This window comes from Lagopus leucura, unplaced genomic scaffold (genome assembly GCF_019238085.1).
Source record: "Lagopus leucura isolate 7727_CA_CO unplaced genomic scaffold, USGS_WTPT01 Super-Scaffold_100009, whole genome shotgun sequence".
Lineage (NCBI taxonomy): Eukaryota > Metazoa > Chordata > Aves > Galliformes > Phasianidae > Lagopus > Lagopus leucura.
Window position 1 is genome coordinate 10,066,938 of NW_024962266.1, and position 12,140 is coordinate 10,079,077.

The 12,140-nt window shown below is 35.1% G+C and overlaps 1 long non-coding RNA gene across 1 annotated transcript in view; it reads left to right on the forward strand.

Moving 5' to 3' along the window:
- Positions 1-9,641: 9,641 nt before the first annotated feature.
- Positions 9,642-12,140, forward strand: part of LOC122181535 — a 72,303-nt gene continuing 69,804 nt past the window's right edge. Inside the window, exon 1 of the long non-coding RNA XR_006179466.1 lies at positions 9,642-9,682. This is a non-coding gene — a long non-coding RNA (uncharacterized LOC122181535). The remainder of the gene's footprint in view (positions 9,683-12,140) is intronic.

The following is a 12,140-nucleotide window of genomic DNA, read 5'->3' on the forward strand; positions in this document are numbered from 1 at the left end:
TTAATAGACTGTGCCAAGCTGTGTTCATAATATTTTATTAATGAGTGAATTGGAGCTAGAAAATTTTACAGTGCTTGGACTGACCATTCATCCAAAAGATATAGGCACTTAATTGTGCCTAAGCAGCTGTCAATTTTGTGTGCCCTTAAGATGTCCCTTTCTCACTTGGCTGATCACATCATGTTTGTGGACTTCGAAATGTTCAGACTTGAATCAGAAGGGAAAATTTTGCTTGTGACAAAAGTGCAGTGCTGTGACAAAAGTGCAGTGCATGTCTATATATTTATAGTTCTCAAAGAAAATGAGAAAGCAGGCACAGTTTAAGTAAACTTTGGTGAAGATCTAAGTATCTATGTGATTTTTTTTTTTTTTTGTACTTGTACTGTAATCTACTAAACTAATAAGATGCTTAAGTGATAGTCAATTTTAATAACCAATGAGACATCTCCCCAACTAAAAGAGCCAACACTGGCTGTTCTTAGAACTCTTAATTTTACCAGAGAGAACAAAATCATGAAAGGAGAGGTTCATAGGTAGATAGAATTTTCAGAGTTAACGGCATTGGTGTGCATAAAATGCACAATGTGTGGTCTGATGCATTGTAAACTCTGTAATACTGACCTTATTCTTAGCCATATTATGCTACATTAAAATATAGAAGTTGATAAATTACTTTTTCTATTATTTTTTAAAGCAGAAATATAAATTTTGTATTATATTTTTACACTCTTTTTTAATATTTAATTTCATGTTTATTTTCTTATTTGTTTTTGCTTTCCTCAAGGGAGATGTTGTACTGTTAATTGTAAAGAATAAAATTCAATATCTGCTTGTCCCATGAAGTTTAAAATGTAGAAAATCCTATGAACAGAGACACCGTCTCTTGCATTAAAATGTGGCAGAGTGGTAATCTGAATTATGAAAGAAGGCCAGTTCCCACTGAAGCTTATCTAAGCAAAATTTAGCATACCTGTCAAAACCCATTTCATTTTCAGGAGCGCTATACATCTGTTGTCTCTATAAAGATAATTCTGAAGTACAAACTTGTACTAGTATTTGACTTTTATTTAGAGACTTTTTTCCTGTCTGAACCACAACACTGGCTGATTTAAATATACTGAGTTCTATCAATATTGCAGGTGTGTTTTTTGTAAAGACGAAAATAGATTGCATATATATGTATGGTTGTAGAAGTTCTTTGTAGAAGACAAACATGACGTTAGAGATCCTCCATGTGGTATTTTTCTGTTATTATAAACTGAGATAAAGATTTAGATCTCATCTAGTGAACTGATTTAATCTTATAATAAATAAGGTGTAACTATAAAATAAATTAGGGTGTAACTATAAATTATTTGAATACTGACTGCAGTGTTGATGGGAAATCCCTGCCTATAATCCTCTCTCCTTATATCCACATGAGAGTGTATTTTGTCCAGCTGTAGAAAATACTGATTGTTTTTAAGGGAAAATTTTGAGTGTTGCCTTATGGGAAGTGCTTCATACCTGAAATAGCTTTCCTCTGAATTATGTTATGACAGATTTATACTTCTGCTCTTCTAGACACGCAGTAAAATTTGCAATTTTACCCAGGAGGTTTACAAGTATCATATATGGTCAATAGTAGAAACTGAACCCCTTTACAGCAGTTGAGAGTATGTCCAGTAAATCTAGTTTTAGATTCATTATAGGAGGTACACCCTGAATTGTTCTTCTCAGGTGTTTGTAAGTCATGCAGCCTTAGTGCTGGTGGTAGTGGTTTCTCTAATCATGTGACAAGAAGTGGCATCCCAAGCTCAGAGCCTGGCCTGTTCCTTTGTGCTTCTGCTCATAGCGAGTTGCTGGAAGTGATCCCTGCTTGAAACACATCAGCGTCTCTTTCTCTTTTCCGGAATCTTTGCAATAATTTAAAATGCTGCCACCTTCTTCCACTTGTGCTTCTCTGTTCTCTGTGTCAGATTAGGAAAAGCCTGGTGTTAAGTCTCCTGCCCCAGAGTCAGTCCTGTCTGAATGAATTTATAACAGATAAGTATTAGTTCTTTTCTATCTTTCATGTCATTTTATTTTATTTTTTATTTTAAACCAAAAGACAAGCAGTTCTCAGTGCTGTACAGACATTAGTATATATGTGGTTTGCATGTAAATAACATTTGTGTCTGTCTCCATGAATATGGCTATTTTTAATTGATGTAAGCATTCTGCTGACTAACCCTTAATCTTAGATAGAAAGTGGCAAGAGGAAATTTATTGCAATTGTATCAGTTGATGCATCAATGCAATGGTTGCTTTCCATAAAAGAGCTACTGAATGTTCTCTACCAGAGCAGCCTTACATGGCTCAGGTTTCAAAATGATTGACTACATCCTGTTAGAACACAGCCATTACTGTTTGCTTCCACTGTTTGGAGGAAATATGTGTTTCTGCCATGCCGGGTGCTAATGGCTATTGATGTCTTTTTTCAGTGAAAAAAAAAATAGGAAGCTTTTAAGTTCCTTCTCTTGCACAAGTCAGACCTTCTCACTTAACTTTATTCCCGTCTGCCAGCAAAGAAAGTTTTATTCAAAACTTTCTCCCTATCTTGTGTCAAAGGTAGTAGCCAAATTTTAGTGAAAGTTTACTAGAATAGAAATTTCTCCTTTATTTTGTGTCCAAAGATTTAAAAATATCGCTGAAAACTTTTGGAAAAGAGCTGTTGCCTTAGATTTTTTTAATTTTATTTTTATCATGACCTGAGATCTGGTATCTGTCTGGAACCTATCGATATCTGACAGGAATGATCTCACCTGAGTCCCCAGTGAAGCTGGGCATTGGTGGGGGTCAGAAATCCCATATTCTCAGCGTTGGCCAACATATAAGATTTTGCAGTTTACATCAGTGCTCACTGCTGTTGTCTATAATTGGGACAAATCCTCAATGGGGAGAATGCTTTAGTTTTGCACACTGTAGAAGGCATAGGATGTTCTACGTTAAATTTACTGTATCTTTTTTCTATTCAATATTTAAATTTAAATTTCCGTTTTGACGTAAAAATCTGATATTCACCCAAAGCAAATTAGAAACCTGTTCTTCAGGATAGTGAAGTGGTGCTCTCTATAAGGCTAAAGGAAGTCCAGTCACTTCTGCTGTCTAGATCAATCAATATAATTTACCACTACAAGCACATTTCACTTACGTAGCAGTGAAATTGAACATCTGGTTTAGTATGACAAGTAACCGTTTAATATCAACATCTGTAGGGACTAATTTACTTTTGAAAGAGCTGATCTGTGCTATTGTTATAAACTTGAAGTGTAAAGTGTCAGAAGGAGTCTTTATGCAATGTAGTTTTTATTGATAAAGAACAAATAGGTTCATGTACGTTCTCAGAACTCACTGGATAGGAAAACACTACCAATTTAGGCAATAAATGATAATGCTGTATAATATAACAAGTTCTCAAAAATCCAGATGTGTTTGGAAAAGTAGCTGTAATGATGAAATAGGATTTGGAGAGACTGTTTGGGTTCTTCAGAAATGTTTGAATTCAGCGATATGCATTGTCTAGTTGATTTTCATTACAGAACAGATGTAGTCATGCATTATGTCTTACAGGATGTCAAAATTGCTTGAGTAGGGGAAATCTTATCATGGACAGCAGAAGGGAATAAATATATTGTGTTTTACTAGAATAACCTTGTACATAAAGAGAGGGTTTTTTTTGTTGTTTTGTTTTAAAATTTCATTGGAAAAAAACAAAGAATACCATTATTATGTTTAAGTATGTTTTGAAATGCTTCGTTATGTAAAAGGGAAAAAGCTTACATAGTAAGAGGCAATCTTGAGCTAATAGAATATAAAAACATTTCTGTTGCGATATTTCTCTCAAAGCTGAATATCTTTCCAAAATATTATTCATTACCATCCTCCCCTAGAGATGGAATCTTCATTCTACTCTTTATACCATTTTCATAACAGTAACTCAGCTAATTAGACTGATGTCTCGCTCTAATTTATAGGAGGGAGAGGAGGTTCTTTTATTATCTATATACCCGGCATGAGATTAAGAAGCAACGGTTCAAATGTTGGTCCAACCAGTTTATTACAAATCTTAATCAGGGGAAATGGGGAAGGGGAGAACGGACACTATTATGAATTAGGGTAATGGGGAAGGGAAGGAGGGCGATAGAAAAGATAGAAAAGAAGAAGCAAGGAGTCTTTATAGGCAGCAAGAGGGAGATAGTCACCACCATGGATCCAGCGTGGTTCGTAGTTCCGTCTTTGATCCTCAGTAGCGGTGGGTCGTCAGGCAGAGTTGTCCTGTTGCCAATGACGACGACGACCATGGTGATGATGGCCCTTTTTCAATGCTTCAAAGTGGTTGAGTCAGCTCTTTTTGGAGTGACAGCTCAAATCCAAAGTGGTCGAATCAGCTCTCCTTTGAGTGACAGCTTCTGGCTCTGGGATCTCAGCAGGAACCTCCTTTGTTCTTATCTTTCTGGCCTTGCCAGCAGATAAGAGGAAGCAGGGAGGCACCAACTTGCATCTTGCCTTCGCAAGATGCAATGGTATCATCCCCCAGCCTTCCATACTTAGCTGGAACGGTTTGGCCACAAGCCAGATCTTCCGCTCTTCTACAGAGCAAGCAGCTCTGGGGGAAGGGGCTTGCAAATGTTCCCAAAGCGATATCGATTGTCACACAGTTAGCACCCATCAGCTGCCTCCTTGACAAGTCACTCAGAGTCTTATCACAAGAAAAACCTCAGGAAGCAAGCTTTGAGCCAAAAAAAAACTAAGAAGGATTCTCACAACTGAGTAAGCTTCTGTTAGTTTTGTCCCCATTTCTATGACCAATGATAACTCCAGAGAAGTCATAAGATCTGTTTCATTTATATGAGCATAATGCTGCTAAGTTTTGTGGAGAAGCGTTAAAGCATGATTGATATAATTGGATAGATGAATGAGTTTATGAAACTTAAAGTACTGTGTTTAAACTATTTAAAGCAAACACTCCTAGCATAAAGAACAGAACACTGGAAATTTTCACATTAAGGACATACAAAAAATGCAAACAAACTAGCCACGGAACTAGCAAATAGGATGGCAGGTATGAGTTTGTGAATCAGTGACTTTAACCCATTTGATCCAATGATCTTATAGCCATTCTTGCCACTGTTTTTGTTTTTGCACATCTTTATGAGTACATCACAGATGTTAAAAACCAGTGTGCAAGTGATGCTTTAGATGAAGTAGCCATTCTCAGTAATCACCTATGATCAGCATTAAATAATATTTGCTCTTGGATGATATGATTAATCCATTTATTTTTACCTATTGATTGCTCATGAGCACTTTATTTAGGTAATGTGGTCAGTGAAAGAAAGGTAAAACTTTAATGGGTTCTCTTGTCATTGTATTATCTTTCTGGGTTACAGTTGCCATTATGTATGACAAATGTGCTTTTAAGTTTGTTCCTAAACTAGGATATCAGTACCATAGTAATGCGTGTTGAAAACATTCTGCTAGGCAGAATATCTGTGCTTGTCTTCTATTCTAGGGTTATATGATATTGCTGAAGAGATTTATCAGATTATTACTTGCCTTGGAAAGAAAAGAAATATTGCTGTGTGGAGAGATGCTATAAGGGTAGTTTCCAATCTAGTGTGCATGTGCTCACTGGCTTTGTCCTCAGCTGTGAAATACTGCCAAGAGCAGCCAGCAGGGGTAGCTGTCCATTGAGTGTGTAGCAAATATCAGAACAAAAAGCTCTGTTTGTGTGCTGCAAATATTAAGGGCTATTTGGAACTGAATGGAAAAGTCTGGATCTGTTATCTACAGAAAGATTCATCGCAGTTCTTGTCCTCCGTCTTACATTGTTTTCATGCAAATTCCCTGCAGTGGTCAATCCTTCAAAAAGCAAAGAAAATAAAAAAACATTGAATTCAGACATTGCTGCTCCCCTCTAGGCCAGCAGCCATACAATTGAATGGGCATATGACAGCAGGTAGATTTCTGAGAGTAGAAAGGAATCAAACTGAAGTCAGGTGTAGAATCAGAGCAACTTTATGAATGCAAAAGGCAGCTACTTAAAATTGTTATGTAATATTTTCTTCACAAGTTCTTCAATAATATTTCAGAAGTAATGAATTCTCTCTCAAAAAAAAAAGCACACAAAAAATCACAAACAAAAGCAAACAAAAAAAAACCAAAACCAACCAACCATACAAAAAAATTAAAAAAAAAAAAAAAAGGTTGGAATCAATTCTTGTTTAAAGAGATTAAAGTCAAGTAATATTGCATGAGAAGTTGCTTCAGCATGCTTTTGGTTTTTTGTTTGTTTTTTTTGCATATTGCTAACAGATATACAGCAATTTAGAATTTTCTTTTAATGGATCCTTAACCAGATTGCCCCTATTGGTGGATTTGCTATCAATAGTAGTTTCTGTGTTTTGAGCATTTTCTGAAAGTACTGAATTTTTATCTATTTATGAGCCCCAATACTGAATTAAATGATCCATTGAATTCTTCCAGCTGTTAGCCAGCCTCCTTTGAAGTCTAAATGCTATGAACTAATTATTCTCATTGTTGATGTTCATGAGTCCAGAAATCTGTTAACTGTACATGGCTCCCAGAAGCCAATATTTTAAGATATAAGCAGCACGGATGCTGGCCGTGTTCTTTTTCTATCATTAGGAACTAGTACTGCTGCAGTGAGCATCATGACAGGGCATTCATGAAACTTTTTGATTCTTTAGAAAAAAATTTCTACATATGTAAATTCTTCAGTCTTCCAAAGGGAAGACCCTAATTACTCAGTATGTGAGTGGGGTAACCTAGTAAGAATATAATGGTAGTCCATTAAATACATGTTTTATTAAAGGTCTTCGAAGGACTTACAGAAACAGAAACAAATTCCCATTTAAACTGGATGTAAAATTTTGCTTATTTTTGTTATGCACTTTTTGAAGTAAAAAGTTCTTACTTCTGAAAATAAACGTACTGCAATGGCTATGTTTGGAACAAAAGGCTCAGTAGGACTTAAGTTTGAGAAGTCATCTCATGTTATTTGGAAGCTTGTTTGAAACATGAGCAAGTATCTTTTCAAACTCACTTTTGCTTTCACTGTGTTTTTACCTAAGTAATTTTGCTTCCACTGCCATTTTGGCCATATTTTTGTCTACTTGCTCCTAACATGTATTACATTGTTTACTCCTCATTTTCCCATTTTCTGAATCCACGTCCCCCTTTGCTTTAATTTCTCACTACTGCAAAATCTAATATAGCCAAGTACTTGTTTTATTAATCTACTACTCTTCCTTGTGATGTCTGGACCACTTAGAGTTTTTCTGCACAGTTTAAAAAAAAAAAAAAAAAAACAGTTTTACCTTGTCTGATTTTCTCTTGGCTCCTACCTCTTGTCTTTTACAGTTTCCATTGAGGTAGAAAAGCTAAGCTAAGTTAAATATAAAGTATAGTGATGAAAATTAGGATCTCTTTAGTTACTGTGGTTATTTTCAGGGTCTATCCAATCCTTTTTAATCTTGAATCCTAAAATTTTGGCCAGAGATTACAGTCTGTTCATTCATATCTCCTGATTTTGAGCAGAATTCTCTGTGGATAAGTAAGGTGTCGTGTCCTGCCTGTAAGGGGAGGGAAGAGGTATCCAGGAAGTGCTTTTCATTGGTCCTTAAAGTAATGTTTTAGTTTGTTTTTCTTATAGCAAGCTTTATATAATTTATATAATATGCATTAATATACAATATAATATATAATATCCATTAATTCTTAGAAATCATTTTTTCTTCCATCTTCAAGTGTAGTAAGATTAATGCCTTTCATTATCATCCTTTGTTCTATCATTCTTGACTGGTAAAAAGGTCAAGTATTCCATGACGCTTTAACAAGTAAATGATCAAATCAGTGGTGATAAACTTGAGTGCAAGGAAAATCCTTCAGGTTCTGACATGTGTACCACAATGGAAGATGTCGTAAGAGTACCAAAGTTTCTCAGAGTTATGCTTCTAATTGTTAAGCCTCAACTGAAGATTTTGCAGGGCTTAATGAGCCTTAGGCAGCTGGAAAATTTTGGAGACCCCCAAGTGCTAAAGATCTGAAGGCAATGGTAGTGAATTACATTAATCTTTGCTAATGACAAATTAACTGTGATACTCTACATTAAAATAGTTTTAAGGGAAATTCTGAATAATAGAACACATCTTTTAAAAAAAATACTTTATGCTAAGAATATGCACTTTCAAACATACAATAAAAATTTTGTATTATTGAGTGAATAATATTGCAAAAATATGCAATTTCTCATGTTTAGGTCATAGTAATACTTACTGAGAAATGATTGTAAGCCTCCAAAATTAATAATCTATTAAATAACTGAAGGCAAATTAAATGCAAATGAAACTCATCAAATGAATGCATAATGCTCACTGCATTGAGGTTTCAAAACACATTTGCGATGCTGAGTAGAATAAAATCAAACTTACGTTTCAGGCACAGTGAATATGCAAATGTCATCATCTATTTCTTTTTACGCTCTCCTGGTTTTTGTTCTTTGTTTTGCAAATATGGTAATTGTAATGCAATTGTATTAAAATTGGGAGAAATAATCAAAATTCATTCAACAAACACATGCTTCTTCCAAAGATATTTTGCTCAAAAATGTATGAGGGATTTGCAGTTTATAAAGCTACTGGTTTTAAAGCTAATCATGCTGCTTTCATATATTCTACTGTAGCATGAATGACACTGGAAATATGGATGCATTAGTATGGGACTATGGGAAAAAAACCAACAACAACGTGTTGAGTGTACAACCTCTTTTTTTTTTTTTTTTTAAAATGAAACAGCTCAACTAGAAACTTTTGCTGGTAAAATAAATGCATATACTAAGGCTTTTACTGAAACTTTTGTAAATTGTTTCTCTGTATGTCCATTTTTATTTTTCCCCTTTCAGTATCCATTTCAAGAGTCCTCTTCAGTACTGTATTAAGTTTGTTCCAAGAACCAGTGTGCCTGGCCAACTGTTTTAATGCAATGCTAGATGGGACTTTGAAATTTGAATAATTGATACCGTCAGAAATTGTGGGTAAATCAAATGCTAATTACACCATACTAATGACTTGCTGGTCATCAGTCTACCTACTGTAACAAGACAAGTTCAAGACCAGCTAGATTGGTTCCCCTGTCCAAGTCCTATCATCTTACCAGTGATATCTTTGAACAAAAATTATTCTTTTCTAATGTCAGATTTATTGAGAGGAGTTTAGAGAAAAGGAAAAAAAAAAAAAGTTGATTGGCATTATTATTATGAACTACTTAATAATATTTGAGTATAAAGTATCAGCAGATGTAATCAGCCTCTTAGTAATTGTGAAATTCTCTTAATCAGTAGAGTTGTACTGCTGTGCCCAGGAGAACTTGGCAAAAATGTTTGTAGAAGTTGATGTGATTTTTTAATATATACTGACCATATTATTCAGAAGGTTTTTTTAATTATTATTTTATTATTTTTTAGTGGATGATTTTTTTTCTTTTTGACACAGATTACAGAAGGCACCAGAAATTCTTCATAAATTAGGTGTCTCCAGCGTTACACATGCACAGTGATATTTAGGCTTGCTTCTCTTTCAGAACAAATTTCTTCATCACTTCTTCTGCAGGTCTCACCCCTTTTTTAGTGAATAAATGAAAGGTTAGTGCTTTTTACAAATAATATAAATATACAAATTGAAGAGTTTTTTTTCTATCTAGTGTAAGTAATGAAACCTAAGAGGTTTCACTCCTGCCTATTTTTAATGTCACAGTTTTATTTCAAAATATGTTTTTAAGGAATTATGTAAAATGGTCTAGGTTGAGTACGTAGTTGTAATTTCAATTTGGTAAAATTCTGTTTCATATGTAGGTGAATCCATAACATGTCACTGCCAGATTAGTCAATATATTATTCATTTTTGCAATCCTGAAGCTGAAGCTCAAACCAATAACATTTAAGATTCCTACATAGACAAAGTTGTGCATTGGTTTGATTTTGAAATTTCAAGTCCTGTTGAGTAGATATGCTGATGTACACGAAACTGTCAAACTTTGATCACATTGGTTAATCCAATTTAAAGATTTTAATTTTTTTGTATAACCCTTAGCTGGACATAACCACTGGTGATGGTTTCAGAGATACAGAGTGATTGCATATTTGGGAGAAATGCTGTATGTGAGCATTTGCAGTGATTAGCATTTAAATAGCCTATGTTAACCTAAACAATACACAGGGTTTTGGATGACATTTTTTGCAGGACTTTGATTCCAAGGATTTTTACAGTATGATAGGTACATGATCCAAACAGACATATTATGGAGATATGTTTGCCCTCAGTTGAAAATAGGTCTCAAGCAAAGGATGATAAGCAAAACTGCATCCAGCACAGAAACAGCAGAATATAACAAGTAGCTGAAAAGCACTTAAAACTCACTCGTCTGGTATGTGCAAATACTATATTGTGACATTCGTCAAGAAATCTCATCATCCCAAAACTCTTCTGGTTTTCAGCAGCCCGTTTGAAGAAGTTCACTCCTGTTAGGACAAAATTTAATAGACCAGTGCAGTTCTAGCTGCACCAGTACAAATGGAAGAGTATCTATACCTGTCCCAAATTCTGGGTTCCTCGTTCTATGAACATCATACATTTGCTTACAAGTATATGTTGGAATAGCTCATTAATGTTAGTGTTTCACATACAACTGGGAAAGAGCTTTCTGGATTAGAGATTAGCAAAAAGTTGCATATTTTGCTTTATTGCTGGAGCAATAAAACCTCTCATATTTTTTTAAATAAATAAATAATCCTGGGCACAGTTTTATAAAATTGTCCAGAAATATACATGACGTGATGTAAATGAATCAAGATCTGGGGGAAGGGGGGGAAGAAAGAAAAAAGAAAAAAGATCCAGGGAATATCAGAGGCAAGAATAAAAAATGCTTACTTCTGTGGTACTGAGGTGCAGGGATCTGGAAGCAAAGGGCTGGAGGAGTGTCATTGCCTAGAGCTGAGAAGGGGTAAATTGAGAGGTAAAATGCAACTTGTGTGTGGCACTTCTGTAACAAACACAGGCTGCCTTGGGTTGTGTGAAAACAGTCTTACATATTTGGTTCAGTCTGTTCTTGAGGACATTTTTTATGTCATCTGCTGAGTGGATTTGGGTTTTTTTTTTGCCTTTTAAAATTTTTGCTAAAATTAAAAACAAATAATAACTATTTATGTTTTTCTGAATCTAGCTTTGAGTGCTTTGCAAGGAATGGAGTAAACACACATGAGAGGAACCCAATTGAGGGAAATGTACTTACAAGATTTGTCTTAAAAGCTTTAACATTCTATTTTTCTAAGGAGAAAACTAAGTGCCAGATTTTTCTAGTTGTATTTTTCATCTGCTTAGCTGCTTAGAAATATTTGTTCTCTTAATAATTGGACCAGAATGGATTCGTCAAAATGTTTAAGACTGTCTGCAAGTTCTATTTAATGTTCTGTCACATGCAAAATGCTTACTATAAGGAAAGAGACAGACTTTTTACAGAGCCTGACAGTGATGGGACAAGGGACAATGATTTTAAACTAAAAGAGGGGAAATTTAGATTAAGTGTCAGGGAGAATTTTTTCACTCAGTGAGCAGTGAAGCATTGGAACACATTACCCAGAGAGGTGTGGATACCCCAACCTTGGAGGTGTTCAGAGCCAGTTTGGATGGGGCTCCGGGCAGCCTAATCTAGTCCCTGTTCTAGTGTCTGGCAACCCTGCCCACAGTAGGGGATTGTAGATCAATGATCTTTAAATTCTCTTCCTATTCAAGACGTTCTATGATGCGTGGAACAAAGCAGTACAGTCATAAGCTTGACCTAGCCTTCATAATGCAATAAGGGAAATGCTGTGAATAATAATGTTGAGTGTTATTATGCTGTTGTTATTAATGTCTTTAGATACACTCTGAAGTGATCTGCATCTGAGAACATCTCTCGTTTAGTGTGCTGCTAGTGTTTTGTGTGAAATTACTGCATGGTGTTAAGGCACTATACTGCCTATTAAAATGTTCTCTACATACCTGTCAGTTCTTCATCTGACCATAAAGTACCATCAGTAAAAAGGTTCTTCACTGTTCCTTTCC